At 39.6% G+C, this 27,958-nt stretch overlaps 1 protein-coding gene across 2 annotated transcripts in view; it reads left to right on the top strand.

Moving 5' to 3' along the window:
- The window catches only part of TRMT9B (tRNA methyltransferase 9B (putative)), a 121,408-nt gene that overhangs the window by 66,937 nt on the left and 26,513 nt on the right, over window positions 1-27,958 (top strand). The window contains exon 3 of one of the 2 annotated variants that reach the window (XM_056332057.1): window positions 23,987-24,147. The exons of the other annotated variant lie outside the window; for it this stretch is intronic. The gene's annotated coding sequence lies outside the window, so the exon portion shown is untranslated. The remainder of the gene's footprint in view (window positions 1-23,986; window positions 24,148-27,958) is intronic. 2 annotated transcript variants of the gene reach the window in all.

Below are 27,958 nucleotides of genomic sequence, written 5' to 3'. Positions count from 1 at the left end.
GTTTCCAAGGCAATTTCCTTTAAATCTTTGTTCAGTCTTCAGGGCTATGCCCTGTTGGACTCTTGGAAAATCCTAAAAGCAAGACTCATTTCTTAGTGCCAGAAATTCTTTCTTGGGGAATATCTGTCCTGCTTTAAGAGAATATCTAATGCCCTCTTTTAAGGGTTTGCAATGTAAAAAAAAAAGCCACCCAAACCACACAGGTGTTTTGGGAATACAGAAGTTAATTGAAATTTCTCAAGATAGAGAGAAGCAATGTATTTTCACAGAATTAAATTAGAGAGGTGATATATTTCTCTTGAAAGAGAAATGAGCCATTCTGGATGAGGAAGTTGAAAGGTGAATTGGCAATAATTATATGCCTGCTGAAGGATAAATAAATAAATAAATAATGTATATACATGCAATTAAAATAATCCCTCCTGATTTGGGGCTAGTACTATCTTGCTCTTGGAAAGCTAATAGAATAACTGTCCTGGGAAAAGCAACAAGAAAATAAAGGACTGGCAAGTAGCCAGCTGACTAACACATGTAATATTTGTAGTGCTTGTGATGAAAGACAAACTATCTTTTGGGCATTAATCCTAAAGCAGCTGTTACCTTGACAACTGCAGGTAATGGATGGTTATAGTGTTCAGCTCTTTTCAGATTCACTTTTAACTATTAATGAAAAATTAGAGCAGCTTGTCTTACAAATGGCTTCATGTGGTTTTCCAAAGATTTGGTGTTGAAGTGATTAATCTGTTTCTGTGAGTGGCAATTTTGTAAATAGAAGTGAATTTGGGGAACCTGACACATAGCGAAGATGAACAGTTATATATAAGGTCATCTAAATTTGTGGCTGCCTTAGTGGGAAACTCTTCACATTAGGGAAATAAAGCACATTGTTTCTATACTGTATTTTGAATGCAGATCCTCAACCTGTGTCTGCACCCAGACTTAGCTGATGTATTATCTGAACGCAGGCAGGCTGCTGGTGAGCTCACCAGCATGGATGGGCTTGTATATTTCTCTCTGTGGTATGGGCACATTCTGGCCATGCCTGCCTGTTCAGGTATCTCATAGTATTATAGAATGCTAGAACCATTTAGGTTGGAAAAGACCTTTCAGATCATCCAATCCAACCGTTAACCCAGGAGTGCCAAGTCCACCACCAAACCAAGTCCCTACGTGCCACATCTACACATTCTTTAAACACTTCCAGGGATGGTGATTCCACCACCTCCCTGGGCAGCCTGTTCCAATGCTTGCCTACCCTTTCAGTGAAAATTTTTTTCCTAATATCCCATCTAAAACTCCTCTGGTGAAACTCGAGGCTGTTTCTTGTTCTCCTATTGCTTGTTACCTGGGAGAAGGGACTGACCCCCACCTCGCTCCAACCTCCTTTCAGGGAGCTGTAGAAAGCAATAATGTCTCCCCTCAGCCTCCTTTTCTCCAGACTAAACACCCCCAGTTCCCTCAGCCGCTCCTCATAGGACTTGTGCTCCAGACCCTTCACCAGCTCCATTGCCCTTCTCTGGACATGCTCCAGCACCTTTAACATCCCTCTTGAAGTGAGGGGCCCAAAACCAAACACAGTATTCGAGGTGCGGCCTCACCAGTGTCAAGTACAAGGGGACAATCGTTTCACTTGTCCTGCTGGCCACACTGTTTCAGATACAAGCCAGGATGCTGTTGGCCTTTGTGGCCATCTGGGCACACTGCTGGCTCATGTTCAGCTGGCTGTCAACCAGCACCCCCAGGCCCTTTTCCATGGGGCAGCTTTATAGCTGCTCTTCCCCAAGCCTGTGGTGTTGTGTGGGGTTGTGACCTAAGAGCAGGACCCGGCACTGAACCTTGTTGAACCTCATACACTGGCCTTGGCCCATCGGTCCAGCCTGTCCAGATCCCCCTGCAGAGCCCTCCTGCCCTCCAGTAGATCAGCAGTCCCACCCAACTTGGTGTCATCGGCAAACTTACTGACGGTGCGCTTGATCTCCGCATCCAGATTGTCAATAAAGATGTTAAACAGAGCTGGCCCCAGTACTGAGCCCTGGGGAACACCACTTGTGACTGGCCACCAGCTGGATGTAACTCCATTCACCACCGCTCTCTGGGCTCAGCCAGCCAGCCAGTCTTACCCAGTGAGCAGTGCACCTGTCCAAACCATGAGCCTGTGTGAGGTGGTGTCAAAGGCTGTAGACAACATCCACAGCCTCTCCCTCATCCACTGAGTGGGCCATCTGGTCGTAGAAGGAGATCAGGTTTGTCAAGCATTGTCTGCCTTTCATAGACCCATGCTGGCTGGGCCTGATCCCCTGGCTGTCCTGCATGTGCTGTGTGACGGTGCTCAGGTTGATCTGTTCTGTAACCTTCCCTGGCGCCAAGGTCAGGCTGACAGGCCTGTAGTTTCCCAGATCCTCCTTCCAGCCCTTCCTGTAGATGTGTGTCACATGTATCCCCCATACTGCATGCTGGCAACGTTACATGGCATGCTGGCTGGGGTCCCTGGTGGAAGAAGGCAACCTCAGGTAGCAGTGCAGCAGAAGATAGGTCTTGCAGCACAGTCGTGTGAACATTGCACCAAGGATTATGTCATATTTTAAGTTGTACTCAGCAGCGGCTCTCTCAGTAACCTTCTTTTAGTGGCTATTCTAGGTCAGCATGGTCTGGCTGGTGAAGTGCTGCCTTTCCTTCACAGGAGATAGGGAGTGGCCATTTTGGCATTTCATGTACGCTAACAACTGCCTGCTTCCTCCTGTTCCTGCTCAGAGCCCAGCAGTTAGAATACAAGCCTCTGCATGTTTCTGACCTTGCTTGTGTGAATGTGCAGCCTCACCCAGACCTGGATAATGCCTTTGTGCACTGTGAATGGAATCTCCAAACTGGAATTTGGGCGATCCACCTATGACATACTAATCAAGTAACAATGGCTGTACCTTATAGGTGTTCTTGATTGTACTTAGTGATGACACTGTTAAAGTAAATATAATATTAAGGCTTCAAATTTTCTGTGTGCAAACTGATCCTTGAAGCTATCCTTAGTACTCCAAATTAGATTCCCAGCGAATTCATCAAGGTTAGCAAGACTACAATTTCCTACTCAAATTGCAAACTAATATTTTCAGACATGCTGAAGTTTATGGTCAGTATATAGACCCCTAAAAAGAACTGGGCTTTCAAAGATCCTCAGGATTTGCATGTGTTTTGTCAGTTCATTTGTTTACTGTGAAAGCAAAGGAAGCTCAGCAGCAGAGATTGGATTTTGGTAATGAACTCACAATGACAAGTTATACAAATATCCTTCTGGGCCTTTTAGTAGATTGTCCTTTAAGGAAAATATTTGTTAAATCATATACTTGGTTTTATCACACTGTGATATGTATTTTGATGTTTATCTTCTGTAGCACAGAGGCGTTATGTTTTCAGCTGATGTACATCCAGTTACTTAGCAATAGAATTTAGTGTCTTCTATATTAATAGCATTGTTGGAAAGTGCGAACAGTCCTTTGACAGAGCTATTAAGCCAGCCCTGGGAGCTAATGCTATTTTTATACATGAGAGATAAACAGAGAAAAATTTAATATTGATACTGAGAATATTATTCTGATCCCTAGCACCTTATCTCTGGCTGCTGTGATACATGGCATCGCCTCAGGGTATGAGCTTGACAGAGCTGTTCTCAGAAAATTGTGTAACAGCTTGCTCAGTTCCAGTAATTCTGGCTTTTGTCTAGGATTTATTAGCTTCTTAGGTGTTTGTGCACTTTGTTGGTGTGTGTATGTGTGTACATGTTTTAATTTTTCGTTGTAGAAAAGCTTCTGCAATTTCCCTCTTTTTGCCAACACAAGAAAAAATATTCAAGGTGCAGGTCTGTGAGATTATTACAAAGCCACAAGTCTTATTCTTGGCAATGAAACAAAATTATGTAACTAAACACTACTGACGTTTATCAGTTTGATGGTTCTCCAAGACTTTGTACAGTGGCAGAAAGACTTCAGTATCCTTTGCCTATTTAATACTGCAGCTGTTACTGATTAGGAGAACACAACACAGCTTATCCAGAATGACCAACCAAAAATCCAGCAGTTTCAAAAGCATCCTCAAGAGAATCAACAGGGAAGCTGCTTCTCTTCCTCCTTTTCTCCTGGGATCATGTGCCTGCCATCATCATCATCTTTATCTGGCCTTCCAGGACTACTAGAGATCTGATGTTCTTCCTTACCAGTAGATTGGAGAATCTGATCAGTTTGGTGATATCAGCATCTATGGGTACTGAATGAAAAATAATCTGGACATATATTGAATGCCAGTTTGAAGTCAAGCGGGACAAAAACCAGCAAGACTTATCCTGTGTTGTAGCAGGTGTTGACAAGTTTAATGCAGTTTGGAATACATACAATTAGTGATATTACATCACATCATTTGATACAGAGCCAAAGGAGGAAGGGATCTTCCTCTGTGTTACAATACAGTAGAAACTCTGTGACACATTTAGCAATTTCTTTTGCAAGAAAAAAATTGGGGAAGTAGTTATAGTATTTCCACTGGTCTTAATACAAGATGGAAATAAAGAGAATTATCATCACCTACTCTGTCAGGTCACTGCAGAAGGCTCTTTGGCACTCTAGAGAGAGCAGTTTGGTTGCCAGGAGACGATAAGTTAATTTTGGAAGGTAATGCCCTCCAAGCAAGTAAGGCCATCCTTCTACATCAGAGTAAAATCTAATGCTCTATAGTCACAAGCTTGCTTTTTAAAAAGGATTTACCTCTCTACCTTACTGAGAATAATCAAAGTGTGCTGCTGCATTGTCTATTGCTGGTAGAATAAGCTCCTGAGCAGTAAAATCTTAGGGTGCTGTTAAATACTCGGCATAAAAAAATGCCTCAGCAGGCTCATCTAGGTTAGACCATCTGCTAACTGTGCTGGTACATATGTCAAATGACAGGTTGCCAAAACTATTTTTCATGACCTTAAAATAAGAGGGAGACTAATGAAATGTTGCAAAGACATATTCAAGACAAGTCTTCAGCTGTGCGGCATTAATTTCACAATATGGGACATGGTAGCTAAAGGCTTTTGGGACACTAAACATTTACTGATGCTGTTAAAGTCTATAAACAAAACTGTACTGATGCCTCAGAATGCAAATGGCAGCAGAGCAGTGTAAAAGTAAGAAACACAAGAAACTATCTCTGGCACTAATGCCGACTAGTGCAATGCAGAAAGCATTTCTCTTCAGGCTAGCTGCAAAACTGAATCCTTACATATTCAAAGTTGTCAGAGTTGTGGAGAGCACACAGAAAACAAGGGTTTGAGACAGGAACCACTCATGAAATCATTTGAGCTTTTCTGGGTGGAGATGGGGTATGTAATCATGGGGGTTGGTCTGAACTGAAAAATCTGTCAAACACGGAAGAATTTGGGAAAATGTGTAAACAGGCACATGGATTGCAATGGTCAGCACATGGTCAGCTCTGACGCTGAGTGATTTTGGCATACGCTAATTAAAAAAACTGCACAGAAAAGGTATTGTAGAATGTCTGTATGTGCTTAAAATATTTCTAAAGCAATTCCATACCTTCTTATCTGTTCCTGAAGATGAGTGGGAAAATGACAGGATTTTGTGGTATTCCTGAAAATGAACAAAATTGTTTGCTTGTGTGTGCATGTGTTTCTTTTCTTTAATCCACTCTTGCTTCATTCTGGTCTGGTATGCAAATTGGTAGTAGAGGAAAGGAGAGCTAGAGAAGATATGAGCCACTGCTTTTTTATAAATATGGTGCTTTTCATCTGAAAGTTCACCAAAGACAGCAAGTACTCTCATACAGATTTTACAGATGGGGAAACTGAGGCACAGACCAGTTACTATGAGTTGACAAGTTACATAGCACACAAGTGGCCTAGTAATGCAGCTCTCCTTCCAGAGTATCAATCCACTAGTCCTATTGATATTTTCCTGAGTTGTAGAAGGATTTCTGAAGAAAAACTGTCTGCAGCCCAAAGAAAACCTCAGAGCGTAGCACACAGGCAAGGAATCTAGAACAGTTTGCACTAAAGCAGTAGACAATTGTACAACTTCCATTCAGCATCTGGGATAACCTTGAAAACTTTTTGCTCTACTAAACTCCAACTCTAAGCAAACAAAGACAGTCACAAGCATACAAGTGCTTCAGAAAATGACTTTTGAAGAGACTGTTGGGAAAGGTAAAGGAAGGATGTTACCAAACACTTGAATGGTGGGTATCAGTGATTGTTTTTAACTTTTTCCAGTTGTCTTGCCATGTATTGCATGACACTTCGTGGAATCAATCCTTGCCACCATTATGAGATGTATGGGAGGGGAAGGTCGCTGCTTGCTCTGCTATATTTAACTATGCAGTGTAGGAGAAGGAGATGGAAGAAGGAAAGAATGTGAGGATACTGGGAGAAAGAGATGGTGGCCAAAACAAAGCAAAAGAGTGTTAAATAGAAATCAGGCTTAAAAGGTAGAGATTAAGAGGTAAGGAATGTGGAGAGCAGTGGAACAGGGGGAAAGTATTGTTTGAAGGGGAAGTGTAAGTCCAAAAACATTACTTTCCTTTCTCTGTAGGAGAACAGAGACTAACGTCTCCTCCTGCTTATTTACACTCTGTATTTTCCATTTCGTATATTAATGCTCTTACCAAAAAGCACAGCTTATAATTCAGCCTTACCCCATTTTTTTAAAAAGTTTGCTAAAAGGCTAGGGCAACAAAATCCAAACTGTAGTCTGCCTTTCATGCTATTCCCGCTTTTCCGCAAAGCTGTATATTTTTAAAAATACGTCTCAGAATATGTCCATTCAAAGCTGTTTTGCCAAATCTTATTAGTCTATCCTGATACTTTTTTTTTATTGTTCAAAAGAGAAGGGTTTTGGAATTAATTGGCAGTATATAATTTCATACTGTCTTTTCAGCCTGATCTGTGGGGCAGAAATGGATCCGTTGTGACTTGTGAATCAAAACATTATCAGCTGTGACAAGTTCATAAGCCCGTAAGTCAGCAGAATAAAGTGAAATAAAATGGTCTGTAAAACATTAATTTTTTTTATTCCAGTGATTACTATGTTTTTTCTGATGGGAAATTTTGTAGATTCTGGAAAAACCCCAAAAGGAGAAGTACCAATTTGTCAGAAAATCAGTGGCCTTGGACTAAAAGGGAGTAAACTGGAAAATCATCTTCATGACATAAAACTGAAAGTGCAGTGATAATTGTGGTAGCTATCATTTACAAATAGGAGTTTTTAGAATGTCTGACTAATTACATGAAACATGAAAACCTAGTAAGGATGGAAGAAACAATGATGGGTGGGGGAACCCTGCTATGTTCATCAGTGGAAGCAGAGCATCCTGCATCAGCTAATTCCTAAGGGCTGTCAAAGGAGAGCGATTTCCCTCTGACTCTGGCCTGAAACCCATGCAGAGGAATCAATCAAAAACTCTCTTCCTAGAAAGCCATGCAAACTGAAGAGAGGGATTGCCTGAAAGGGTAGGGGACTTGCTGTGGGAAAGAGGGGCAGAGAATTTAGGGACTAAGTAAATGAATGTTTTAAGACGATTGTAGGAGTGTGTCAAACTTCCTAGGGATTGTTTAGAGGAAGGACCAAAGGCAGGAGAAAGAAGTGATCAAGGTGGGCTGGAAAGGAACAAATGTAGGGAAAATGAGATAAAAGGGTCCCGTCAACTGGACAGCTGCTTGGTGGACTTACCTGACTGAATACTGGACTTGACCCCTTCAGTCTGTCCTAACTTCTTATGAATGTTATTTCTGTCGCTTGTGTGTGTTACACTGTCTTCTCTGAGCCTCTGTGTGGGTGTTGGTGAGCTTCACATCGGACCGGCCGGTGCGTTGGAGGAGGGTCTGACTGCCAGCTGCTGGGCTGAGCCTCCGGGGTCGGTAGGTCCAGATGCCATTAGCTCAGCAGACTGGGGCCTGGAGGCCAGCAGATGCACAGTCGGAGTGCCTAGGGCTAGTGTCTGAAGAGACCTGCACGGTGCGTGTGTGTGACTGCTGGTGGACTTCAATCCTGATCAGCAACACAGGGGTGAGAGGATCAGGCCGCCCGTGCTGTTCATGTCTATGTGAGTGCTGTCTGTGCCTGTGTGGGTGCTGGTGAGGGCACTGCTCTCTGCTGGGCCGTGGGATTGGTTCCGTGTGTAGTTTCTGCTGTGTGTACATGCCTACTGGGTATACGTGCCCAGCCTGGCCAGCATCTGGACTTTGGAACAGGGAACTCCATCAGCATCCTCACATCTGTTGGACTGGGGTAGGAGAAATCCCCTGGATCATGAAATTTACTGGATTTAGCTACCTTTCACAGCAGTCATTAAAATGGGTCTTTTGCTATTCTGTTTCCTTAAGGGTAGGTAGTAGATTACTCAATATTATCATCAATGATCCGGAAATCAGTGCTGCTGAAACTAACAGATGTCACAATAATTGAAACAAAACAGTCTGAATTATTTTCTCAAGTGGGCTATTCAAGAAAAGTAAATGTTTAATACAAAAAAATGCACGATCTTATTTCTAGGTATGTGTCATAGAATCATAGAATACCAGGTTCAAAGGGACCTCAACGATCATCTGGTCCAACCTTTCTCGGCAAAAGCACAGCCTTGACAGGCCTGTACAGTAGTACTATTATACAATAGTGCAGGCCTTCTCTAGAGCATGGCAGTGTGAAAATAGTAACACTTAAAAAGATGTAGGAGATGAGCAATGCAATGAATCCTCCAACTCGGATGCTGTGAAAAAGATTAGTGGAAGTTTTGAAGTAGTAAACTAGTAAGTAGGAGTAGAAAGGTGGTATGACTTGTGTGTGGCATTTGTTACTTCCCACAAAAGAAAGAGGGATTTGAATTTTATACAATGAGTCTTAGCCATGAATGCTTCTTGCTGAAGAGCATTCATACTGAAGCACCAGTACCTAGCCTGTGTTCTGCCTTCCTAATGTTGCTGACTTGTGTGTACTCCTAATATCCCTTTGCACTTGATCAATTGCACATACATTATTCTGTTTCTCTGCCAGAAATTTTTGCTATTTCAGATTAGTTCAGGACAGTTTCACAGGCAGGAACTCATGCAGTGCCTGAGAAAGTTCAAGTAAGTAAAGTCAGTAAGTCTACCTGACAGGTAATATGGTTGTAAACTGGTAATGGAATTATAGTGTTTACACAGGGAAAAATAATGAAACCCCAGGGAATAACTGTAGTAATTATTTGAAAATTAGAGAAAATGTCTTATAATGGTGTAATTAAAGAGTATAAGATAACTGCAAGGTGATTTGATTATGGCACATAAGTTCCAGGAAAATATCACCAGTTAGTGGTATGCTCTTTCAGTCCAAAAAAAAAAGTAGCACCACAAAAAACCAATATCTGGGAACAAAACAAAAACAAACCTGTAATCGGATGTAAAATCAGATTTTTACCAGTGTGGATGATAAACTATTGCAACAAACTGGATGCTTTATGAAGTGTGAGATTTGGTGAAGCACAGGTAATAGGGCTTGTTAGAGAAGTAGAATTACTTAGCCTGTGATGTCCAGAGGGGTGTGATCAGATTACTTCTGGTGATCTCTGAACACTATGTGGCAAAAAATTTTTAAAGGTCTTTGTGCTTGGTCCACACACCCAGAAAGAATGAAAACTATCTCACCGGATGCTAAAAAAAGCCAAGTTCATAGTGAGGTAAAATCTTTTATTAAAAATGGGAAAGTACAGTTCTGTCTGTATATAATAATTTTAATGTATAGTCTAAAATATCCTTTTAAATTTCAAAATCTTGATGTATGAATCTAGTAACAACCTTGTATCTCTTAAAAATTATTACAATTTTTATAAATGACATATCTTTGTAGGTTATGCCAAATGTCAACTTTGGACATTAAGTACTATGCAGTTATTTAAGCTTCTGTTCTGAGATGCATCTTTTGTTTTGAACACATTAAATTAAATAAGAAAACATTAAATCTATATTTTAAATAGACTTGCAATTTTTCAGCTTATGATTTTAGAACTAGTGTAACCATGGTGATTATTCCTACATGGAAAAGAATAAATTTGTGATTCTTGTTATTAGAATGCCTTACTCCGGCTGAGGCTTTTAGCCTAGAAATTTCCAGTTCAAGACAAAGATTGCTACGGCAGCTAAATTGACAGCTGTGATGGAATCAATGGAGTTGCATAGATAGCTGCGAAGTTATTGTAATGATGCCATTTGGTCTGCTGGATAACAGAGGACATAGGACTGTCCTGAATTATTTCCTGGTTAAACTAGTCCATATTCCTGGGAGTTTTGTGTGTGTGTGTGCGCGTGTGTGTCTGTGTGTGTGTGCAAAACCAGTTATGAAGATGGATAATGTGATTACTATCCAGCATTTCTTTATGGTGTGAAGAATTAAAGCATAACCACTTTTGAGCCTAGACAGGTGTGTTGTTTTACCTCACCCATCTAACCAGAGTGTTGCAGTATTCGATGTTACAAGGCTTGCCAACAAGCATTGCTTGGATGCTCTGTTATAATCTTGAATGTATGTTTTGTGTGACCACTTATGCAAGAGTTGGAAGCCCAGGAGGTTTTTAGAGGATGTAAGGAGTCTAATACCCATTACATTCCAAATCAAACCAAAACCAGTTTCCTTAACTTGAACTGCAGAGTCTCCCGACTGTGAAACTTAAGGGCAAATCATCACTTAACATCCAAGCATCTATTGTCCTTGTTCTTCCAGAGGAGACAGAATTTACTTAGGAGAACTGGTAGAAGTAGCTAAGCTTACACAAAACTCTTAACATTAGAACAAGAGTCGGTGGTGAACTTAAAGGTGACTTAGAAATCATTTTGTTTTGAAATTGAGCTTGTTCCTTCTTAGACAGGAGGCTTTTAAGTTGAGAAAAAGAAATCACATGGTAAATGGTATTACAAATTGTGCTCTTTTTGAAACAATATGATATTAGGTTGCCGTACAGTCTATTGGCTAGCTCAGCTATCATCAACTCTCACACTTGAACGGAAGCCCAGAACTTGTAATGCTATAACAAAACACCCGTGATGTTCTAATGTTAAATAGATACTAGCTAAACCTCCCCCACTCAGTTTTTCAGCTCTTTCGTTTCCACTCTTGTGCCTTCATTATTTTCCCAACTGTTACAGTTCATACAGGCTGAACATGTTTTGTAGTTGTGATACCAAGGGCAAATCTCCCTGTGTTTTTAGTACATTTTAGACCATTTTCATAATGCCAAATAAATCTAATAGGGCATAATTTCTTTAATTCCCTCTTCATTCTGAAGTAATTTTAAGGCATCTAAGTGTTAGATTTATTTGGTCTTCCCTTCCCTTTTGGGTGTTACATCCACAGTAATCTTGAGCCTGTTCCCTCTCTTCTCCTCACTCACTTCTTACAAACTGTTGTAGAAACCCCCAGAAATTGTTGAACATCCAGAACTGGTATTATTTATTGTGTTTGATTATTTTAAATGCATATTAGTGAGGCCAAATCGATTTTGAGTGTAAGTGTTCTCTAATTATTATTGAAGAATATATTTCTGTACTTGAATTATACTGGGAGATGAATTATTTGCCATGTCCCCTCTATGTTGGGCTAAAATCTGTCTCCTTTAATGTAAAAAGAAATTTTTACTTCAATGCAGGCAGGATATCATTCATTAATAACTGAGAATGAAATATTTAAAAGGTTTTCCCCAGGCATCTAGGACCCCTCAAAAACCTACAATGGACAGTATATGACAGAATGAGCTTAGAATATAAAACAAGTTGTGGGTACTAGGATTTAGAAGTGCAAAATTCTCTCCTCCACTCTATTACTGCATGATAATCTAAAATAAAAGAAGAAATTGGACTCCTCCTGTTACCATGTGGATTTCTAATAAAAAGCTACATAAAATGATTAGAAAATACATAGAATCTCAAAAGATCTGAAGCAACTTTCTTTATATAGTAATATCTGTGTCACCCCAACATAGTACGGGCATGAAAGTAGTTCTGCAACGGGAAAGGATAGTTTCAGGAATTTTTGGTTAGCCAGAGTTCTCAGTAGGAAAGTAATGAATCCTTATAGGAAGGGATTATTTCATTATGATCTGCTAGATTTTAATTCTTACTTGTCTGGATTTCCACTTGATGGTAATTTTGTTCAAGTATTATCCAATATATTTAAATTAATATAAAAATTATTTAAGTCTCAGCCTGCTGGAAGAAAATAAGTATCCCTAGCTACAATGTTGTAAACAGTGAACCAAGTCTTCCTCAGCTAGAAAGAAATGTTGGATTATCATTGCTTATTTTTTTACATCCACATGACATAACAATCGCATGTTAAACAAGATAATGTGCAATGGCCTGTTAGCACTACATAGTATGTCTACTATGACTGATGTTTTAAGTAGCAATACTGAAATTAATGAGTATTTTTTTCTCATATTAATATATGTAAAGCCATTTCTCCTGCTGATCTTCAATCTTGTACCAACCACAGTTTACCTGGGTGAAAAAAATTAGTAAAGCACAGGTAGAAAATTTAAGAGCCAAATCAGCTTGACTTTGACTTCCACAAAAAGCTGCTTACTGTGCCTCATGCACAGTGTTGGATGCATGCACTGAAGTCACAGTTTGCTTTTGCCAGATAATGCAGAGCTTCCAAGCTAAGACAATTCACGGTGCTTATTTGTATTTGATACAATTTCCAGTGTTGTTATTCAAAACACATTTAGAAGTATTGTCCAGCCCAATGTAAGATTTGTGGAATCTGAGAGTAATTTGACCCACATGTAATCTGATTTAGAGAAATTTTGTAAACCTGACAACTGCTGGGAAAATCCTGATCCCCGAATTCCAGACTGGTCATGGAACCACTAGTTTTATGCCAGGCAAAGAGCTGCAATAGGAATGAGTGATCCCTCAACTTAAACTGGCATTTTTTGCCAATGACTGTAGTGTTTGGAAAGACTTTGTTCATTAGATTTCTGTGAAGTCTTCTTGGAAGTCTGTTGAGAATGAACTCACACTTTAACCTGTTTGCAAAAATTATATTTTACTCTGAGTTCTACTTGATGATAGATATCATCTGAAAAACAAAAATACAGAAGCCTTGAGGGTTTCAAGGATTTATGATGATTATCAAAGATTCTTATATACATCAATGAAAATAGCAGAATAATTTTGCCAGTAGAACTGAAGACAATATGCTCTCAGCTGCAGTATATAGAAACTGGTGTGCAGTGGATAGCTCTCTTGACATTTTTTTGTCATGGAACCCTTTTAAAGTGTTTTACTCTTTTTTTTTTAAAGTCTTCAACTCTTTTAAAGTGTTTTACTCTTTTTTTTTAAAGTCTTCGACTCTTTTGAAGTTTTTAAAGTGACAGCAGGTCAGCAACTGCAACATTTGTTAATCTACATCTCAAAACATGTATTTGTGCAAATTGTATTAGGTATTTTGACAAAGGCAAGATGCCTGCAGACCAGATATATAGTCTTCTTTATTGGAAGGTAAACTCTTAATTAACTTCACAGAAGGAATAGAAACAGTGGGCAGTCATATTGTAGCCCCACTGTTCTCAGTGCAGTTCTCTCTGGTTCACAGTGGGACAGGTAGGGATATAGGTGCTGTATGCACAAGATCAGCTCATGGAAATATCAGACATTAGGTCTAATTTCTTCCGTATTTGGGAGCCTAAGGGAACCACGTTGGTATAATGAGAACGAAGACCCTAGATAATTTTGAGGTGCTTGAATATCTCCATTCCAGAAGACTTATTTGTTTTTATTAAAGTAGATACAATATGCAATTTAGTTGATAATAGCAGCATGGAGCCCTGAAATTAAGCAGCACAGCTAAGGGAGGGCTATGAGGCAAAACATTATTCATGTCTCTAAGCACAGAGTTGAAAAAAAAATCTTCTCCTGAAATCTCTTAAAGATTGCCATGTAAAGGGAATTTTATATAACTGGGTAGAATACTGGGTATTTTCAAAACACATGTGGGAGAATCACAGTAATGTGAGAACCAGTAACTTTAAGGTTCTTGTGGTTATAATTATTCTGCAAGGATCACCTTTTCCCCCAGGAAATCAGTAGTAATCATGATGCACGCTCTAGAAATATATCCAAATGTTTCTCAGTGCGTATCACCTGCAACTCTAGGTCTAATGATGCATTTTCACAATGTTTTTTCTACCTTCTTTAAAAGCATTTCTATTTTGCAGAACATGGAAGATAACTCATGGAGGAATTGTCCTCCAGTGATGCTAACAGCCATTCACAGAGCTGCTTAAAAGGATTTTAACAGGAGATGCATATTCACTAGGATGTCTCACTCAATAAATTGTGATTCAAAATGTACACACATGAAAAATCTTCATGCATGTGGGCTGCTTCACTTGAACAATGACTATTATTCAACAGAGAGCTAAGGTCATGACTCTGAAACTTTTTTAGTCCTTTGAATTTGGTAGTTATTTCTCCAGTATTGGTAGTTAGGACTTTGGGGAGTTTGAAGAGGAACAGAGAGTAAATCTAAACTTTCAAAGTTTAATTCTATGCCTTCCTTAATGCTTTCAAGTACAATAAGCAGCAAAATATTTGCTGATATGTTTTGACTTTGAAATATAGTCGTTTCCTCTGATCACTAAATGTGGCCCTGGGTCCATACTGTAGGATTGCAGTGCATTTATCAGGAATGTAGCGTGACACCTTGGAGAAGCAGCAGGAAGGAATCTGCTGCCTTCTGCCCATTTCTTCAATTAAGGCATTCTGAAGCCTGATACTGTGCTTCATTTCCATTTGTGAGTTCCCTCACTTTGCCTAGGAGGTTTTTCTTGGATCGGTGGGAGGAAACACATTTTGTGACACACACATTTCTGAGAGAGGCCATGAGAGTCTTCTGCTTGTGTATAGTGGGTAGATGCAACCTGAAATGGGACCTGAATCCCATAAGGTAGCTCAAGGCCAATTATTTTTTAAAGAATGTATATGTCAGAAACATGACAATAGGGAGTTGAGATGAAATGATGCGTTACGGTTGCCTCTGCTATTCACTGGTGGGTTGGTTTGCAGTGTATCTGTGCAAGCGCTTTAGTTGAGACGACTGTCACAGGAGTACAGCTGTTCTGCTGTGAGGGACAGCTCATCTGGTGCAGAACAGATGCTTTGAGTTGGAGCGGAGCCTGAGCTGTGAGGCCCGGCTGGATGCTAGCTGGCTCCTTGCTGGTCAAATGTCTTCTCAAAGCCAGGCATACTGGGAGGTGCAGCACAGAGACACACTTGTCTTTGAACAAGCTCAGCCTGACTCCAACTTAGAGTAACAGCCGGTGCTCAGGCCTGGCCCTTGTAGATTTACCAACAGAGTATTCAACGGTGAAAACCCTGAAGCTCAAAGAGGGACAAGAACAAAGTAGTGGTCATCCCCATGCCCTTGGAGAGAAAGGAGATGACAATCTATTTTTGGTATGCTTTGCTTTTTGGCTTAGACAGTGATGTGTTAATGCACAGAACACGCCTGAAGCAGCATTATGGCCCCAGTCAGTGTGCTGGGAAATACAAAGCAGTGATGCCCAAGTGACTCTGCAGCACTGGCTTTGTGCGTTGCTCATGTACATCTCTCCTACATCCTGAACTCCTGAAGCCACCCAGGCAATTTCCTATGTAGGTGAAAAGTAAACGATTATTAAGGAGGTATTAATTCTTCAGCAACTGAGGGAAAGGGTTTTCTGGTTATATTGGTTGTGGATCAAGATAGAAGATAATTTTTTTATATAACTGAAATATTATAGAATAGATGTGTTTGTTCTTTTTAAGCACAGTGCATTAAATCTGAGAAAGCAAAGTTGGCTTCTGTGTAGAGGTTGTATGGGAAACTTTTTGCTCATGGATTTAGCCACTTACATTTAATAGCATTAGGTGCTGTTGAAACACAGTTGTCATTGGATTTGCTTACATTTTTGGAGAGCAGAGTACAGATAAGGTACTAGATGAGCACTGCAGCTTGGTAATATGTAGCTGTTATGTATCTGCCTTGCTGCTTAGGTTGAGCATTGCCAAAGTGCCTGTCAGGACTTTCCATAGATCCCTAGGATATGTTATAAAAAACTTTAGTAAGAACCTGTTAGTAATTCCCAGACAAGGTCCAATAAGAGAGAACCTTAGGATTTCTTAATACTAAAATAGTGCACCAAGAGTAGGATGAAATAATGTAAAAAACATTTGGAATACTATCAAGAACTTTATGATACAGACCACAGCCAAACTGACATCTTACTATGACATATTTTCATGTAAGAATTGAATATAGTATTTAAATTTGGTCCCTTATTGTACATTTGAAAGAGCCTGTGTAGTCTCTACCATTACTAGGATTCCAGCCAGTCCTCAGCTGCCAGGAAACAGAAACATATAGCTCATACCTGAGGTATGGTATAGATACTGAGACCCAGGTCCTGTGAAGTTCAGTTTTCCATGAGTTAGCTACAGCATCCTCATTACCTCCTGTATTTATAACCTCCTCTACCTCTTTGCTAACTGTCTAAATTTCAGAGGATTTTTTGGGTATAACCTGTTGAGACCCTGGAGTTTCAGAAACGGCTGATTCATGTATGTAGTAATTGTCACACTTATATCAAGTGTGTTTTTCTCAAGAAGTTTTTGGACATCTAAAAAAAGGCTGTCCTGCTCATTGCTTACATGAAAAACCATAGCATATTACAATTAAAATCTTCCTCACTGCTTCTCTCCCCTGAAAAATGCTGTGTGTGCAGCAGGCAGGCTATCAAGGAAAATTAGTCAGATTAGGAATTCTGTCTGTTTTGGTTGAGACTGGGCAAAGAAAATATTGGCTTGAATAGCAGATGATGTATAAGATATGATTTCTTTTGTTTAAGGAAAAATAAATCCCATTAGCCCATCAGCTCCAGGCTAGTCTTATAAAAAGGTCCAAGGACTTTCATTTTTTCCTGCAGTGAATTACATATTTATGTTCAAATCCATTGGACATTAAGAGAAAAAAAAAGAAAACAATTTGTCAGGATTGTCGGTTTCTGTGCAAGACAGCTTTGTCACAGTGGTTGCAATTCCATTACTCCACTGCATGCCAAATCAATCAGAAAAGCTTGAAAAAACAATCAAACACACATTTTTAAGAGATTATTCTTTGAATTAGCCTCCAAGATTCTCTAAATAGCAAAGCCCACATTAGGATTTTTCTAAACTTGTGTTCATGCAGCCCAATTATGTTAGATTTAAATAGGCTACATACAATAGCTTTTTATTTTTCTAAAGTACTATCAGACCAGTTAGAGCCAGACAGTATAATTAGCATTTCTTATTCCCTGGACAGTCCCAGTAAGGCTGTTACTAACTTTGATAATATTTTGGAGAATGACTCAGATACACTGGTAGATAATTCTCCATTTTCATTAGTCGCATAATTTCTGGCATAAAATAAGGCAGATAACTAATACTTCATATTTTATTTACAGTATTTAAATCTTATTAACTTTTTCAGATACTTTTACAGAAATGATAGAATGAAACTGAAGTGTAAAACTCTTAATTACTGGGTATCAGTTATAAAAAGATGTATCTTTCACGAAGATGCTAAAGTAAGCTTTAAGAGGAAGCTTACACAATAGGGCAAGGCAGGGAGTTTCGACTAATATCGTGGCAGAGAACAGTGTGAAATTGAGACAGAAGGCAGTGACCCTTAACAAAGGGACTCTGGCTAAGAATTACAGAGGGGGTGCTTCCCCGAGGCAGATGTAGGTGTCATAGTGCTTGTCACTGAATGCTCTGCTCTTTCAGACATTCATCTGTCTCATGGCACAAACAGTTTGGCATCTGCCAAAGCTCATCCATATGGTGAGATTTAAGCACATAAGGATGGCATTCATAGAAGACAGCACGTGAATCTTGTCCTCAGCTAGCTTCTGGAGGATGTGAATAATGGGTTGTGCAATTTTAGAAAAAATCTGCCTTTCCCTTGCAGTTAGATTTCCAAATCTGATCTGTTTGGCTCTTTATCCTGGAAAAGCCTAGTCCCTTTATTTAAAAAATTTAGCCTCGTATTCAGGGATTCAATAAAGCTGATTTTCAGTGCCTATGTCTGTAGTGGCCCCTGAGGTTCAGTGCAAAATTACCTAGACTAGGATGTAAGTGAGCTATCTCAAGTGTTGAATGCAGTCTACCTATGAGTGTGGATCTCCTTGGTAAGTAAATCAAGCCCTGTGTGTTGGCAGTTCTGCTCAAGATGGTGAACAAAGAGGTTGGATACTGATGTCAGAACCATTAGGGACTTGTAAGTATATCGACAAACAGACAAGGCAAAAACAAGTAACTTGGATCCCAAGAGCAATGGCTGTTCCTGAGAATGCAACCTTGTACAAGTCTGGTAGGAAGTAAGGGTTGAAAAAAGCAGCCCGAGGCTGTAGGACAAGAGGTTGTCCCTCAGAAACCACCAGACATAGGGGAAGTTAAAACAGAACTGTTCTGTCAGATCCTAAAACCAGGCATTTTTAGCTGCAACTACAACTGAAGTTGCTGCTCTTTCCAGAAATGTTGCTGAAAACTCCTAGAGAAATGTGGGAACTCGCTAAAAGATGAGAGAACTCACACACTGTTTCTCTTGTTTCTTTCTTTGTCACTGATGCCTTTATGCGGAGTGAACATTGCTGTCTACAGTGAAATTACTCATGTATCTGTAGATAGCTTTGTGGATGACATCTTTCTGATTAAACTGCTTTGAACAATAATGACCAAAGATTGTGATTATTTCCCCATGTTTCTGTCCTTCACAAAGAGAATTTCTCGGTCGCATTTTTTTTCCCCTTTACAACAAAAGAATGGACTAAACTTGTCACATCAACAATAATGACAGCAAAGACTGCTCTTTAGGTCAGGTGGCAGCATCCTTCCTATGGGCAAGGAAAATAACCTTCTCTTTCTAGCCTTTATGTTTGTTATATTTTCTTTTTTTTGAGATGGTCTTTCCTAAGAAGTATATGTGTATCAATTCCACATCCTTCTTGGCTGGAAGCTGTTGTAAGTTTTTCTTACAGAGCAGAGCCAGCTCTTCTGGATCTCTAAAGTGGCATATTTTACAAAGGCCTATATTTTAGCTTATCTCAAAGTTCTGAAAAGATTTTTGTTCATGAGGGTGTAATTGTAAATGATTTATGAACCCTGGGTTTTCATAGCATGTTAAAAGTTCATATGACCGTTAAATTTAAAATTTAAATATCTGAACTAGCTGAAACACTTCTTCAGGCTTGTAATCAGGCAGATATATAGCACTACACACAGCAAGGGAGACCTGGGACTCGTGTTCAGGTCATCAGATGTATTATGTAGACCAACTCTCATTGACGAAGAGTCTAATTTAGTCCTGGATAAAGACCTTCATCTCTTCCTTTAATCATCCAAAGACAGAATATGTTGGTAATATATGTTCATTCTCAAACAGCATAATTTTGCTTAACCTAAGCTAAATTTCTTTAGGCTTCTTTGAATTGGTAGCCAGTTACAAGTTATTGAAATAGAAAGTGCTACCGAATGTGAGTGGTGATAGTGAAATCTGACCCTGCATTTGCTCTTTGCTATCTTTCTGGGTTTTGAAAGAAATATAAAACAGTAGCCTTGCCCTTAATAATCGCTTTTAGTCGAATCACATAGCTTTCTTGAGGCTGTGTTCCCCTTACTTGACCATAGCCATCTGAACATTAAGTATGTGCTCCAGTTTAGTTTGTTGAATTAGCCTTTCAGCAGACAGTATGAGGTAGCCCTGGAAGGCAAGTCATCCCACCTTTTTTAGAGTGGGACAAACTGCCTTGTGGAGCTGTCTGTCTGTCTCTGCTATCTATGTGGGAGTCTGGACTGTTAAGTAGGTAAGTGCACCTGGTCAGACAAATAGATTTGGGTACCAAGTTGACAGAGATATCCTTTTTGTATTTTTTTTTAATTGAGAAATAAAATAGGGATTTGTATAACAAAATATTGGCAAATAAACCCTTAAATTCTTTCTTAACAAATTAAAATTATTGACAATGGACATAAACAGAGTGCTCCATTCATCATTTAAATGTTTTACTGGGATGGCAAATCAAATATCTTTTGATGTGTGTTTATGGGATTTAATTTGCTAAAATCACTTCTCTGAAATTCCTGGAATGAGAAGGCTAATAAACTGAAATGTTGCAAGGTTGCCAAAAGGAACAGCTCTTTAAACATTAGACTTGAGAATTTGTGTGGGCTGGAGAAAAACTCAAAGAGTTATATTGTCTTTATTGTATTTAAATTTGAAATTCTCAGGAGAGGGTCTTCTAATATAAAGGTCTTACAGTTTTGAAAGAACTGAAATAAAGGAAGGTGAAAATATTTACAGATAAACCCCTCTTATATAAGAGAGAGACACAGCAATAACTGATATAACTGTAATTTAAATGTCTATATTTCAGATGTTCTCTGTCAGGCTTTGTGCAAAATATCAGATATTCAAAGATATTTGAACTAATTGTTTACCTGACTCCAGAGAGTAAAAAGTTGCTGTTTGTTGTAGAAGTGAGCATAATCATTGCAAGTATGTGCATAAGTAGTAAAGAATGCACCCACTTCTGCAATATAGTTTTATAGCTCATGGCTTGTCCTTGGCTGCAGGCTGATTGGAGGCATCTCCTGCTCAGAAGGGGCTGCTTGTGGAAGAAGAAGAGGAAGCAGAAGCTGCAGGTAGATGGAGGTATCAGACAGTGCACCTTAGTTCTGAGAGAAGGCGCTCTGGTTGTCACAGGAATGGCAGTTCTCGTCCTCTTGGCTGATGATCCTGTGCTTTTTTGATGTTGTCTTCCTCACCATGAAGCCTTGTTATGTCTGATGGGAAGCTTAGCTAGATGTGAGCATTTGCATTCACATTTCCTTTGTGGACGCAAGGGTAATCAGTGAAACAGCACAACAGTGGCGTATTACTGACCAAACTGGGACCAGGTGGATAAAACTTCCCAGCAGCAAGAATCAGAATTTGCTAGCTGTGGCTTCCTTTATGAAGATGTTATAAAGGCTACAGTGTTGATTAGAAGGGCCTCTCCACGGGTGAAAATCTTGTCCCTATCTCTCTTTATCTTTCAGTCCTCTAGTGGCACCCTGGGAGTGAGAATGTATGAACTACTTTCTGGAGATAGGAATCTCCTATCGGGATAATGGTCACTAAGAGAGGAGATTGTTGCATAAAGAATGTGCCTGCCACCATCCAACAAGTGGCTTGTGTTATAGACCAGTAATTTTTCTCTGAGTGAAGCAAATTCTTGCAAAACTTGCCATCTCTCCTACTCAGAGTAGGCAAACAGATAGGCACTGCTGAAATACTGTTTTCTTTGCAGAGCCCTGAAAATCCTCAGAAGTAATACAAAAAATAAAAACAGACCTCTGGGGCTTGGAGGTGTAACGCAGGAACCTGTTTCATTTTCTCTGAACAGTCACCTCAGAATTGTATGCTGCCTTCCCATCAGTGATTTTTGAGGTAGGTCTGTACATAGCAGAATGTACAGTTTGCATCCACCTTAAGGTGATCCTTTAATCTTGACAACTGAATGTCCTGAATGCACACCAGCATGACTTCTGGAAGGGTTTGTTCACATAATCTTCCACCACAAGAGAACCACTTCCTTGCAAAACTCTTGAATAAGGACACTCGTGCTCATGGAAAGGTTTTAGAGACTTTAGGGTATGCTTAAAAGGTGTGACACACCAAACCTTCCTGCCTAGTGCTGAATTCAGCTGCAACAACCTGGGGTAGCGGGCCTTTTGGGCTGGGGTGTCCACTAAACCCATCTCCTTTCTCAGATATGAGGTTGGGGTGCAAGGGCTGAGCTAAATAGACAAGGCAGAATCGTGGGACTGCTGACTGATGCTATACCCCTCATACTGCTTATACACTTGAAAAGTGATTCAGATGCATAGATGATGAGTACAGGTTGAGAGTCTGGAACAGAAAAGCACAGTGAAGTGAACAAGGGAGACAAGTATACAAAGCAAAAACATTTCGTTTGTAACAATACCAAACAGAAACTGGGCAAAATATCATGACTTTTAGACAAGAGCACTGAAAATGTCTGATTAATATTTGTTCCTATTATTATAATATGGTATATGTATACATATTTTATAAAGCAAACTGTGAAGCAATACAAGTGAACTACTGTAATGTAGTACAATGTAACTCCTGAAATGCTGCAGTAAAGATGGCTAATGTATTAAACCCCAACAAATTACATGCTTCCATAAATATGTAAAGTTAATCTGTATGTAGTACACTAAGGAAAGCAAGTCAAATTTCTAGTTTGACTGCTTGTAAGCATCTGTTAAAGCAGTACAAGAATCTTAATGGGCACTTTGCATTAGTAGCATGTGCAAATTTGGGAACAGAATCTGATCTTGTGATTCTTACTCTGAATCAGCCAGAAATAATGCATATTTTTTTTTAAAGGTTAGGACTCATAGATCCAAACATTCCCATATTTGGCATCTGACCTGCTCCCTGAACTCCAGCTGAGTAAGTCTGAGTAGATCTCATGTTGACTAAAGGGATCTTAGATACTCAGTCAAATGAAGATACCAGGGCTCAGTGGTCTAAGCGTAGGCTTCCATGCCATTTGTGATGACCTAGGGGATCCTGTCAGGCCTCCACAAACTTGCTGCAGAAGGGCACAGATCTTGTACAGTTCCTGCATCGTATTTTCCAGTCTTGTGGGGATATTTCAGGTGACAGGCCCCTCTCTGTAGCCATCTAAACTGAAATATCTTCATCTGTAAGGAAATACTTCCAACTCAGGTGACGTATCTAAACATATCTTCAGATGGCTCAACAGCATCCATTTGTCTGATTTAGAGGGAATTGTATATGTTATCCAAATGTAAGTGCAGGGATGTGTTTATCAGGGTCTAAAAATCTGCACGGTGGATGCAGAACTAGTGCACAGCTATGTGACAGGTGTGATTGGTAGCGGTTAAACTGGTAGAAGAAAAACAACTTACTGTGTAAGCATATCCAGAGAAGGTGAAGAAGTGCATTGCAGCATGAAGATAGTCATGAGATAGCTGTAAGGATCATGAATGATACACCATCATAATGCTATACAAGCAGAAACACATTTTCTATGTGTAGAAAACAGGAAAGTAGAGCGGGAATATTCTCACCACACTGTTCTTTTAGACACAGCAATAGCTTTAATCCACCTCCGTTTCCTCCTCCTGGTTTTCAACTAACTCATTGCTTTCCATTAGTGAGAAGTTTTCAGAGCTTAGCATCTCTCATTAAGGCCATCAGCAATCGCCTCAGTTGCACCCATTGGATCCGGAAAGAAAAAACTGGTTTATGGCGTGTTTTACACGGCTTTTTTTTTTGTGATGGGTGGTCATGCCTGAGCTGAAGCCGTATCAGAGAAGCCACTGCCCATGATAGCAGGGCATAGGATTCTTCTCAGGTAAACAGGTCTACATCTATACTGGCAAGGATTAAAAGAAAAGAAGGCACTTGGGCTTAACCACTGTGCTCAGATTTTCCAAACTGTTTAGCTGTTAGCATGCTTCCTGCGATATTTTGGCAGATGCCAGTTAGGATTTCACCAGACAATTCCTGAGCTTGGCTCAGAAGACAGCACAGGCTGGGGATTTTTCCTAAAAAGCAGTTCCCTGCTCCATGTGCTATGCAATAACACTGAACATCTTGGTCTGGGAGTAGGGAAGCAGTGGCCTTTCAAAAATTCATTGGTTTGAATGTAGTGTAGCATACCTCAGTCCTCTAACTTCTGTCCCTCCCTGGTACAGATCAGACATTTCCCTTCAGATCTTTGTTGTGATTCCTGCCAAGACGTGGAGATGCTAACCTGAAGTCTACTAGTGGTCAAGAACTTTTACACATATTTTTGATGTAAAGATTTTTTTTGGGGGGGGGGCACATTTTAACCACATCTTTTCTACTCCTCATGTCAGGTGCTTTCCCTGCCAGTGGTCACTCTCTCAAGGCCTAAAAGCTCCAAGTGACATCAACAGAGAAACATGTTAGCTTCCTCTCTCTGCTGGTGGCATTGAGTGTAACAGCAGTTTGCTTCCAAAGGAGAAATCTGAAGGGCCTCAGAAAGCAAGTTGTATGGGTAAGCTTAAAATGGTTAACCATTTCAAAATCTGTTAAAGTTCTATTATGCATTTTGGGTGATCTTACCAGTATTAGGATCTCACTTCAGAGACACAGGAGAAGTGGACCTGCAGCTTTAGTGAACTAAAGAAGGTGCATTTTCAAGATAAGAAGTGAAAAGCAGAAAGACGGTTTGTTCTGGAGTTTTTCCCTACTTGGGATGGGAAACCATGCTATACATACATGCAGCTAACATGAGACTTTTCCTAGCTCTGATGCAGTTTGGACAGGAGGATCTAACTGGAGTGTGTTCCTTTTTTCTGTTCCTTGGTGATCAGAAGGAATTAAATTAGACTAACTACCCCCCACCCCTATGAAATGGGCTAACAGACAAGAAAACAGAGCCCAATGCATTGGGTTGAGTTGAGCACATTGCTTTATTTTGTCCTGACAGTTATAGGATGTGGGTATATATGGGAAGAATAGGAGCCCTAGGGACTAAGGAGAAAAGACAGTGGACTCCACAGCTCCAGGAAAATGGTTTCTGCTGAGATCTCTTGGTACCAGAAGTCTGACATATTCACAGTACTCCTGGTAGATAGTTCAGCTGAGAAAGACAATATTTAAGGCCCAGAGTATTCTGAACTCATCTGCCATCTAAAGTAAGAAGAAGATGAAAAAGAAGCACATGGTCTTCTTGTAACAGATTTGGTCTGCTGTGAACATGGGGAGGCTGTGGACGTGCCATCTTTCAATACTGTCCACTGTGTAGCTACATGTGGCTACTGCCAGTCTGACACACATGCACAGCCTTCTTAGTGGCCTGTGATCCATTGCAGGGAGAGACTGATGGGATGCTCACTTATTGTGTTTCTTTCTGTCCTGTGCACCAGATACTAGCTTTAAACAACATTCAAAAACATTTGTTGATGTTTCTGTTTTTAGTGTTTCAGTCTTGCTCAATATACTAAAATCACATGAAAACCGAGCAAGATACACCTATTTCTAAAATGTATGTGTCATACTCTGCACAGTACGTGAAACTGATAGCAGTCATTGGATCTTTCAAGCTCAGAAATTCAGGCATCAGAAGACCCAGCTGCTTTTTTTTTCAAATTCTAACGAGATTTGTAATGCACCTGGTAAATATCTGCCCTTTCAGAAACACAATTTCACTTCTGCCAAAATAAGCATTGAGAGTATTAACGCAGGTCAAGTGGTTTACTGTTGGTATGAGCAACAGCATAAGTAACCCATAATTTGAATCTAAAATGAATAATGAGTAGCTACCATTGTATGATTTAAGACTGAACAAAACAGAAGGCAGTAAGGAAATCTAAGAAAAAGGTGCCTGAAAAAGCAAAAGAAAAGAAAAGAACATTATAGCTGAGTTACTTTTCTTGCTTTAGCTGTGACACAGGTGGGAGAACAACTGTGGAGGTGAGTGGAGCCTCAGGTAAAGGATTAGAAAACCTATAAAACCTGACAAGAACAAAGAATCCCTGAGTCTCGTGAACACTTTTGAGCTTAAGGAGCTAAGTCTGACTGAACTACCTCCAGTTTCCCACATCTCCTGGGGTAGCTGGTCAAAAGACCGGTAAGACCCTGTTAACAGAGTGCGTGGAATCAAATTTGCCATCATATATAGACAAATATTTTCTGTAGACAATGTGCACTGCACTGTTCTAGTCTGTTTTAAGCTCTTTCTAGGCTGATGGCCCAAACAGTCTGGGATGGGGATCAATGTCTAGAAAGGTGAGTTGAGTGCTGGCTTTTTCATGGACTTTATGTGTGTTTTGGGACAAATATTTTGATCTCCTGTGACACAATTATTGTTAATAACTTAATAGAGGAAGAAAGTTTATGCTTTCCAAAAAGAAGTGGGAGCATTAGAGGCCTGCATCTTCCTGACCCAGGAAATGACAAGGATCTGTGTTTTATTGTACAAGTGCACTATTCACTCTCTGTTTGCCCTCTTTTACATTTACTTGTCTCTGAAGCTGAATTTCAGTTCATACTGGAGGCATTCAGTGAAGTGCATTTTTATTATATGCTTCAATTCAGATCAAAATGTCAAAACACTATAGGAAAGTAATCTTTATTCTTAGCCATAGAGAAGAAATGCATATACTTGAAGAGCCTATCCTTGTGCAATGTCTGCAGCACTTTTGCAGAGGAAAGATATTTAAGTACTGAGTGCTTTGTCCTGCAAAGAGATGGCCATTGAATAATAATTAGTTTTTGTAAGGTAAATAAATCCAACTCTCCTTCCCTGCATGCCAAATAGAGTCTTATGCCTTCAGGATGCTGGGATGCATCCCAGGGTCTGATAACATGCCATCCTAACATCTATAGTGTGTGGATGCTAGCAGTCCTGAAATGCTGGTGTTCCTCTGCCTCCAACATAGTTAGGCACAAAATTATGTCATGTTGTTTCTCTTTGGCATTGTTATTTTATTTACAAATGCTCTGTCTCTTCACTACCACAAAAAAACCCAACTACTTCTACTACTGAAAACTGACATTACAAAACAAAGGAGAGGAAGGTTGATGCCAAAATGAAACTGAACGAAGCAATTGTATCAAAAAAAGGTATTCTCAATCTGATTGATAAAGACAACAGTCTCTCTGTGTTCATCTTTCTTCCAAAATATTTGCTTTAAAATTTTAATTGATTAAAGCCAAAGCTAAAATATGTATGAAGTGCAACTTAACAGTGTACAGATTTTACCCATCCTTCCTGACACTTGGCAACATTTTCAGTTGGTATATAATTGATGTATTCGGTCCATCTATGGATCTGGGGTTTGGAGTTGTACTTCCTGGAGAACAGTCAATGGGTCTGCTTGGGTAAGATAGGACATAGATTAAATAAGGGCACCTTAAGGAGCCGTGCATTTTTATGTGGATTTCTTGGATCTACTATTGCATTTCATAATAATTATTTTTCAATTAAATTTTCCACAACACCATTACAGTTGTATCTCACTTTAGCCTCTGATAGTGCAACAAGAAAATAATTTCACTCTTCTGTGGTTGGTTCTGTGCTTTACCTCTTGCAGCAGCTATGTTGAAATCACAAAGACTCATACTAGCGAGGTGAACATGAATTGTCCTGTAAAGCTCGGTTATAATGCTCAAGTATTAAATAATAGTGCTTAGCACTTATGCAACTTAATGCCTTATAATCTTCAAAGCACTTTACAAATCTTAACTAGTTAATCCCCACAGCAGCCTTGTGTGGTAGGTTATGAAGGCCACACATTAAAAATGTCACACAGTATGAGCTGGCCTGCATACTAAGCTTACGTGAAAAAAATACCTGCAGTTACATCCGTGAAGTCATGAATGCTAATTTTACTGGGCTGTAACAAGCCTTACTTTCAATAAATTGGTTCTGCTTTCTTATCCCGTTCAAGGTAAATCTGTTATACTCTGCAGCATTGCTCAGCACACAGTATTATCACAATTTTGAGGATATATTTTATTATTAAAAATAAGCAGAGAATCTGAATTTTATTTAAGAAATGAAGTTTCTAGTGCCAGTGATTGCAGAGAAAATGCACGGGAAAGGGTCAGAAAGTCTCTAAAGACTGAAACACTCAGGAGAGTAACTACCATATTCACCGACTTCTTTTGAAAACATGAGTTTTGTGATATGGAGGTTGACTGCAGACAAAATATGCTTATACCAAATTTTACTGGGGAACTGAAGTATTCAGAGACCCCACTTCATTCAGGAAATAGTATGTTTTTCTAGGTAATTTTCTTTGAATTTTTGTGTTCCAGAAAAAAAAAAAAAAAGAAGAAATAAAAAAAAGAATATTGAA

Source organism: Falco biarmicus, chromosome 1 (assembly GCF_023638135.1).
Source record: "Falco biarmicus isolate bFalBia1 chromosome 1, bFalBia1.pri, whole genome shotgun sequence".
NCBI lineage: Eukaryota > Metazoa > Chordata > Aves > Falconiformes > Falconidae > Falco > Falco biarmicus.
This window is presented reverse-complemented; position numbering and strand designations above follow the sequence as displayed.